General features: G+C 32.7%; 1 pseudogene; it reads right to left on the reverse strand.

The window, feature by feature from the left end:
• Window positions 1–600: 600 nt before the first annotated feature.
• On the reverse strand, window positions 601–7,644 carry LOC120165755 (annotated as a pseudogene).
• Between the last annotated feature and the right edge of the window lie 1,296 nt (window positions 7,645–8,940).

The following is an 8,940-nucleotide window of genomic DNA, read 5'->3' on the forward strand; positions in this document are numbered from 1 at the left end:
GGGTATTGCTTTGTTGAGTCTCTCGACTATTAAAAGTTATAAGATGGTCACCCGACTATTGATATGTTCCAAACTCGTATTTTTCTATTAAAAATTGATGGTTGTTTGACCTGTATGTTAACTTGTTGACTGAGATATGATAAAATTTTCATAATCTCAAACGATTATACATCTCAAATGATTATGGTATCAACTTTTATTATATCTCAGTCAGCAGGTTAACGTCAATCTCATCAATTATTTAATGGAAAAAAATGATCAGTTTGGAGAATATGGATAATCAGGTGACCATGTTGTATCTTTTAATAGTCGAGGGACTCAACAAAGTAATGTCCTATAGTCAGGGACCATTTTGTAACTTTTAATAGTCGAGAGACTCAACAAAACAACACCCTATAGTCAAGGGACCATTTGTATACTTTGCCCTAAAATATTTAAAAAAAACGTATTGATTATTCTCATTTTTAATAATATAATTATTTTATATAATAATAAAAGAAATGAAACCACCATCATTAATCATTGTCTCCCATCCAAACCATCAGCACTAAAAAAAAAATTAAGAGCTACAATTATAATTAATGATTTGCATCCATATAAGAATAGCTACCATCATACTCAATTATTGTATCGAACTAGCATACTAATAGACCATAAAACAGCTACTGCTACGGCTACTGTTACCGTGATCGTCATCGTCATTGTCACAGTCATCATGGTCCGATTCGTCATCGCTACACTCCTGGAGTTGCAGCTTGGATAAGATGGAGGGAGGGAGATTGGAAGGATCAGAGTGGTCATTTTTGGCCATGGAAAGAAAACTCAAGGCTGTCACAACATCACTCATCAAAGGGCGGGCAGCGGCTTCGTCCTGCAAACACATGGCTGCAATCCCGACAGCTTGATTCATGTCCCTTTCAGGGAATTGCTTCTTGAGCAAAGGATCAGCCATTTCCGGGAAACTTCTCGGTTGCCTGAATATCGGTTGAGCCTGTTTCAAACAGAGAACCAGCAGCCAACAGGTAGGTAGTTACTAAAAGTTCAATGGTACAGAAAGATTGGAGAACTATAGTAACCAAATACACATACCAAGCAACTAAATTCTGCTCTTCAACAGGTTTAGTAGTGTCCATCACTCTTCTTCCAGTGAGTTCCAACAGAACAACCCCAAAACTGTACACATCTGCAATAGGTGTGAGTCTACCTGATCTTGAATACTCTGGTGCACTGTAACCATAAGTCCCCATTGCCCTCGATTGCATAGGCATCTTGTCGGTCCTAGGGTCGAGCTTGTCGAGTCCGATATCGGACAGTTTGGGTTTAATTGTTCATCCAACAAAACGTTTGAGGACTTGAGATCACGGTATATAATGGGTGGGTTGGTCTTTACATGCAAATACTCCAGACCTTGAGCTGCCCCATGCTATCTTCATCCTAGTAACCCACTCTAACGGCTTTCCCTGAGCATTTTTGCCTGCAAAGTCACGTTTCTCTTCAACAATACCAGAAAATTCAATGAAAAATGACCAAATAATTGCAATTATACCAAGTAGATGGTCTTCTAAAGAACCCTGGGGCATGAACTCGTAAACAAGAAGCCTTCGATCTCCATCAGCACAGTATCCGATGAGATTCACCAGATTGGGATGCTGTAAGCGACTGAGTCTGGCAACCTCAGCAGGAAACTCTTTGTTTCCCAGCACTGCATTCCTGTCAAGTTGTTTCACAGCAACCACCTATCTCCAATTTCCAAAAATGGGAGATTAGGAATAAACAACAAATCAACCAATAAATAATCAAGGGCAAACTATTAGTCCCTAAATTATTAATTTTGTTCGGTTTTTTTTTCAAACTTTGTTTTCTTTTAAAATCAAACCTAATGTATGGGTCAAGTTTTAATTTGGTACCTCACAATTAAAAAATTAACATACATGCTGACGTGACATATTTTATTTTTTCAATGATGACTTGACATTACCTAATGGTAACCCGTTAACATCACGTTAAGTTTTTTAACGATAGCATATCGAAATGAAACTTAAATTAAACATTAAGCATTATTTTTAAAAAAGAAATAAAATTTAAGTATCAAAACGAAACAAAAGTAATAATTTAAATATTAAACATGTAGTTTACCCAAAAATCAATAATGTTAACATTAAATCATATGTAAAAAGAAGGGCACATTCACTATCCAATTATCACTTTTGTATTTGTTATCCAATTATTTTTAAAAAAAAAATCATACATAACATTACGTTTGAGTTTTATTTTGGTTACTCACGCAAAAAAAAATAATAAAACTGCTAACATAATATTTTTTATTTTTCAATATTGACATGAAATTACCTTATGATGATATATAAGTCTCACCGTTGATTTTTTAAAGCCATATAACCAAAATGAAGCCAAAACTAAACGTTAAGTATGATTAAAAAAAATTAATTTAGTGACTAAAAAAATAAAGTGATCGTTGGAGTATTGAACGTATAGTTTGCCCTAAAAGGAAATATTATTAGGCAGTAAAAATAAAATTTGAGTGTAACCTGGCCAGTAGACTGGAGGGTGCCCTTGTAAACTTTACCGAAACCACCTTCACCCAACACAGATTCTTGACGGAAATTCTTGTGGAGGCAGCTAGCTCTCGGAATGTAAATGCTTCCGCTCTACATTCTCATTTCACCCTCCAAGTTTTCTTTTTTTGCTTCTTAGTCCACACAAAAACAACAAATTTATTCTTTAAATCTTTCTTTCTCAATAAAATCACAATCCATAAACAATATTTTCATGTTTTAATTATTTTGAGATAATTTTTTCTAATAAATCTCATTATGAAAATACACAGACAAAAACTTATCATAAAATAATCTTTTTAAAAAAAACATATTAAGGGTATAATATGAATTTAGTAAACTATCAATTTTGATCTATTTTAGTACCTAAACTTTTTTTTCAAAACAATACCTAATGTTTAGTTTTCATTTTATTTTTAGTACCCACCGTTAAAAACTTAACGCATCAGTATGTAAACTATCAATTTTGGTTTGCTTTAGTACTTAAACTTTTAGTTTTGGTCCGCTTTAGTACCTAAATTTTCATTCTTTTCAACTTAACATTAAATTTTAAACATGGTACTAAAATGAAACAAAAACTAAACTTTAGATATAAATTTAAAATATTATAAATTTAAGTAACAAAATAAAATAAAATTAATAGTTTAGGTGATAACGTTTATCCAAAAATTAAATCGCAATAGCATAGAAGAACCATATGCCGGTTTGAAACGGGGTCAACATGGCCCAACTTGCACCATTTAAGTATTAAACGTAGGCAAAATCTCAAGGAAATCATACGATTTTTATAATATAAAATTCATATATAAAATTATATTATAAATATTACAAAAAATATCATCAAATAAATTAAATTAATTGCAACTGCAATTTATATATAGATACTATTGATTAAAAAATAACAAGATATTAAGTTGGTCAAGGGATTATCTACGTCATTGTCTTTACTGAATATTTAAAGATGGAATGATATAATTAAAATTAAAATTTAATATTATGATGAAATTAATTGAAAGTTAATGGTGTAAAAGATATAACGTTAAAGTTGAATGGATTTGTGTAACTATTTTCTTAAATTTTTATATAATTGTTTAATTTTCAAATAATTTTATATATTAATCTAATTTCAAAAGGTAAAAAACATTATTTGGCAAATAAAGATTAAACATGTAAAATCACCCAATGCATTTAACATATATAATTATATCTAAACATATCCTTGTTTCTCTTTCCTTGGAAATTTACATCATGTAAAAAAGAAGAAGAAACTACACTTTAGTACTTAATTGTACTTTTTATTTATTCTGGTTATCTAATTAGTTTTTTCAAAATTATATTGAATATTAAATTTTAGTTTATTTTAGTTACCCATTTTTAATTGTCATTATAAGTAATGTCACGTTATCATTAATTTTTTTTAAAAAATATTTTATCATTTGTTAAGTTACTTTTCTAACGGATGGTCAAAATAAAATTAAAATATAACATATGTATAATTTTTTTTAAAAAAATAGAACAAAAATAATAATGAAGTATTAAAGGGGAAATTTGATCTTGTAGAGCAATGGGAAAAAAAAAATTTCCCAAATAGAACATCCACCATATTTTTTATGATATAAGATTTTTGTCACAGTATAAAGGAGAGAACGTCAAAAATATTTTCAAATTTTTTGAGAGAAACACATCGATTACAACGCGTCTTGCCCATCACTAATTATTTTGTTCTTACATTTCTATGAATATTGTTGGAAGCTGAAGACGGTAATTCTTCCCCTGAAAAATTTACGTCTCATGGTGTTTTAATATTCTATCCTTGACACTCTAACAATAACCCTACATTAAGAAATAATATGATAGAAGCATTGTATGAGGAATTATTTTTTCCCACCGCTCTAAACGAGCAAATTGCCCTACTAAAAGTGTAGTTTAGCCGAGAAAAAAGACGTACCAGGTGGTTTATATTTGATGGGGTGGCGGGAGATCTGTGACTGCAGTCTCCTCTGAAGCTGGAATCCTTCTTGCTTTTAGGCGACGAGAAACAAGAGATGCAATTCATTTCTGCTTGCGATGATCTTTGTCAATAATCGTTGAAGAAGAAGAAGAAGATGATGATGCTTAGGCGCAGAGTTCTACAAAGAGGAACACCAGAAGAACCGTTGAAGAAGAAGAGACGGGTGAGGACCCATGCTTTTGCCAATAAACCAAAAAACCAACAAAAGTTTCTTTCTTTATTTTTTTCTTCCCGAGAAAACGAAGGAGAATTATGCGGACAATTTGTTGAGGGATATGGATTTCCCTAAATTTAGTGGACGGAGTATTATTTTAAAGGGTAATAAAGTATACAAATGGTCATCTGATAATAGGGTATCGTTTATTAAGTACCTCAACTATTAAAAGTTAAAATGGTTCTTCAACCATAGAATGTTACTTCGTTAAATCCAATGATTATTAAAAGTTACAAAACAGTCAATCAACTATTGATTATTTTCCAAACGTCATTTCTATTAAAGAATTGACGGTTGTCTAAGCTTGACGTTAACATGATGACCGATATATGATAGTCATTTGAGATTCATTGACCAGATTTTATCATATCACAGTTAACAAGTTATCATTCAGCTCAGAATATTATCAATTTTTAACAGAAAAGGATGATTTGGAACATAATGAATAGTCGGACGATCATTTTGTAACTTTTAATAGTCAAAGTACTCAACAGAACAATACTCTATAGTTAGAGAACCATTGTAACTTTAATAGTCGAGCGACTTAATAAAGCAGTACCTACAATCAAGGGACCATTTGTAACTTTATCCTATTTTAAATATTCTATATACCCCTTTTACGTTTATGTTAGGAATTTAAGTCACTTTGACTATTATCACAATAATATTGAAATGTTTTTAAAATATAATGCATTTTTATCAATGTGTTGATTTTTATTTTTATTTCACCAAACTAAACTGAAATCTTAATTTCTTAATTTTAAATCACATAAAATTAAATTAAAATGAAGTAACAAAACAGAATTATAGACATTTTATGAACAAAGATAAGGACGTTAACGTAAAGCTGTAGATGCCATAGCTTCGTATCAAGGCAGAATAAGAATAATGTATCTGACAACCGTCTAAACTCACGATAACCAAAAGGATAGTTTTAGGCAAGCTTCGTTATTCCATCACTCAATCTATTAGGGATGTTAGTGAGGAGCGTAATTGAACATTTGAGATCTGTTGGATCTCATTTGGAAGAATTTGGCCCATTTAGGCTTAGGGGATGGCAAAAAAATTCGAATCCGACGGGAAAAACCGAAAATCGAATTAAACGGGAAAGGGGACGGTAATCCCCGCCCCGATTACCCAGCCCGATACCCGTCCCGATAAATATTAAAAATAATAATTATATATATATATATATATATATATATATAATATTAATAAATTTAATTTAAATTAAAAAAAATATAATATTTATATATTTAATTTAAATATATATATATATATATACCCGGCCCAATACCCGACCCGATTCCTGTTTAAATAACCGTTTATGCCAAACGGGGATACCCGTTTCCCCGCGATTTTCTCCGATTACCCGATGGGGATCCCGTTTAAATCCCCGCGGTTTTTTAAGCGGGGACGGGTATGGATTTTTTAAATGGGGACGGGGACGGGGGGATCAATACTCGACCCGAACCCGGCCCGTTGTCATCCCTACTTAGGGTAGGGGGATTTGTGAGGAAGCTAATTTTTGAGGGATTAAGTGTGTAATTAACCCATTACTAGAAAAAAAGGTTAATCTCTCATTTTTTGAAAAGGCTTAATTATAAAATAAAATACCAAACTATACCACTTTTCAGGAATATGTATCCAAACTATTTTTTGAATCATCCATGTGTCTAACTTCAAACGTTACTATTTTTGGTACCCGATTCGTAATGGCCGTTAAAATCTCCGTTAAAGGACATGTGTGACATTTAGGTGATTTTAAAAATTATTAAAATTAAAATATAAAATTATACTATTTTTTTTAAAAAAACCTTAATTTTTTTGAAATTTCAAAGAAGGTCCTAAAATTCTAAAATAGTTAATTCCAATCCCATTAACAACCATCACCGTCTACCATTTTTGTTGCCACTACCGTCGAACCATGCCACTACCGTCGAACCACCGACCCATCACCGAACATCATAATCTGTCATCATTCGACAACACATCATCGTTTCCCTCTCCGACGTTTATTTGTGCACCCATGCCATATAACCTTCACCGTTCCCCTCTCCGTCGTTCCCCTCTCAGCGACTGCATCAACAACCCCTCGCCGTTGTTTTCCCTCTCCAAAATCAACTAAATAATCTAATAAATTTAGGAATAGGGTAAGAGATTTGGAAATTAGGGTTAGGGATTTATGTTTAAGGATTAGGGTATTAGGACAACAACATGAGGGATGGTTGACAGTGGAGGACTGATGATGGGTGGATGGTTATTCGATGCTACCAAAGGCGGCAGGTGATGGTAGGCGACGACTGGTATGGGGTTGGAATAAATAATTTTAGGATTTTGAGGTTCTTTTGGTAATTTCAAAAAATGGTAACATTTGTAATACTAGGCAACATGATGCAGAAAAAATAGTGTAGGCAACATGATGGTACAGACCGAACACCAAAAATGATAACATTTGTAACACTAGGCAACATGACGTCACTATAGGCACCTATTTGTGAAAAACGATATAGTTGGGCACTTATTTTATGGTTAATACCAAAATAAATGTCCAAACTATACCTTTTCCTAAAGAGGTGCCTAAACTTTTTAACCCATCCAAGTGTCTAACGTTACAAATGTTACCATTATAGGTGCTTGGACCATCAACGATGTTAATTTCTCCGTTAAGTGACAGTGTTATAATATGGTGATTTTGAAATTTATTTTTTTAAAATATTATTATTTATAAAAAAGCCTAATTTCTCTTAAATTTAAAAAACATCAAAATTCCTAAATCCAAACCTTAACCTGTCATCGCCGCCCTTTTCGGCCATGACCACCAGGGCCAACATAGTCTCTACCATCCTCCAAGTCACATGTTGTCGTAATTGTCGCCGGTTGGCTGTCAGAGTCGTGTAGGATCGTGATTTTCATCATAGAGTTCGTGGGGTATAAAACGTTGATTCGTTGTCGATCGACTGTCGATCAATCATGATTTCATAGGGGTTTTGGTCGATAGGGGGAGGTGAGTTTGGGTGGAGCTTTGTTGACGGCAAAGAGCGGTAGATATGGGTTTAGGGGTTGAAATGAAGGTTTTTCAAAGTTTTGGGGTTTCCCCAAATTTTTGTGTTTTCTTTTAAAAAAATATAATTTTTTAATTTTTAAATAATTTTTTAAAATTATCAGATTGTGACACGTGTCATTATCAGGAGAAATTAACACCATTGACGGCCCGACACCTAAAATGATAACGTTTGTAACGTTAGGTACGAGATGAGTCAAAAAAAATAGTTTAGACACCTATTGAAAAAGAGTTATAATATAGGCACTTATTTTTTTGTATTAAGCCTTATTTATATTTAAGCCTTTTCCAAAAAAAAAGGAGCCTTGGTGAATATACAGATATCATTGCACATATAGTCAAGTTACATGACCAAGCTTTAATCTTTAGTTTCTTGGAGCAGGCTTCTTCCTATGATCAGATATTGAATCTATCTTTCAATTCAGTGAAGTCGTTTTACTAAACTAATCTCTCTTGCATTTGAGCATTACTTTTCTATGTAGAACTAGCCCTTCATTGCTTTGTGAGATTTCAAAGGAATATGGTTTTTCGTGAGTATTCCTTCGTTTTGAACTAGCATTGGAATCTTAGAAGAGTATCTCAGTCTTGGTACCTTTAAGGTTGTCATCAATCGAATTTGAGTTCTTCTTTCGTGGGTTACTTACTTCTTTGTAGATTTCCTGGGAGCTGAATTTGACATAAGTGAAAAATCATCGTTTCAAAATGAAAACCATGATTGACAGTTCCCAAAATTAGTTATTTGAGATGCATTTTTACTTGGGAAACTGCTCAGACTGATAGTTTAGGTGTAAGTATTCATGTTTGTCATTACATTTATTGTATATGCATTGCATTCAACAAGATGGTAGAGATAAAAAATGCATTTTTAAGACTGAGCTAGAAAAATATGGTAGAGATAAAAAGGAATTTGAAAATGGAAGAAGCAACTATTGAATGCATGCGGGATGTAATTCCTAGCTCGAGCCGAACAAAACAGACCCACAACACTGAAATGGAAACTAACAATGCACTTACACAAAACACCCAAACCAATATCGGTCTTCCACTTCTTCAAATGTCTTTCCAGCCACTTAGGACC

Source organism: Hibiscus syriacus, unplaced genomic scaffold (assembly GCF_006381635.1).
Source record: "Hibiscus syriacus cultivar Baekdansim isolate YM2019G1 unplaced genomic scaffold, ASM638163v2 tig00111612_pilon, whole genome shotgun sequence".
Classification (NCBI taxonomy): domain Eukaryota; kingdom Viridiplantae; phylum Streptophyta; class Magnoliopsida; order Malvales; family Malvaceae; genus Hibiscus; species Hibiscus syriacus.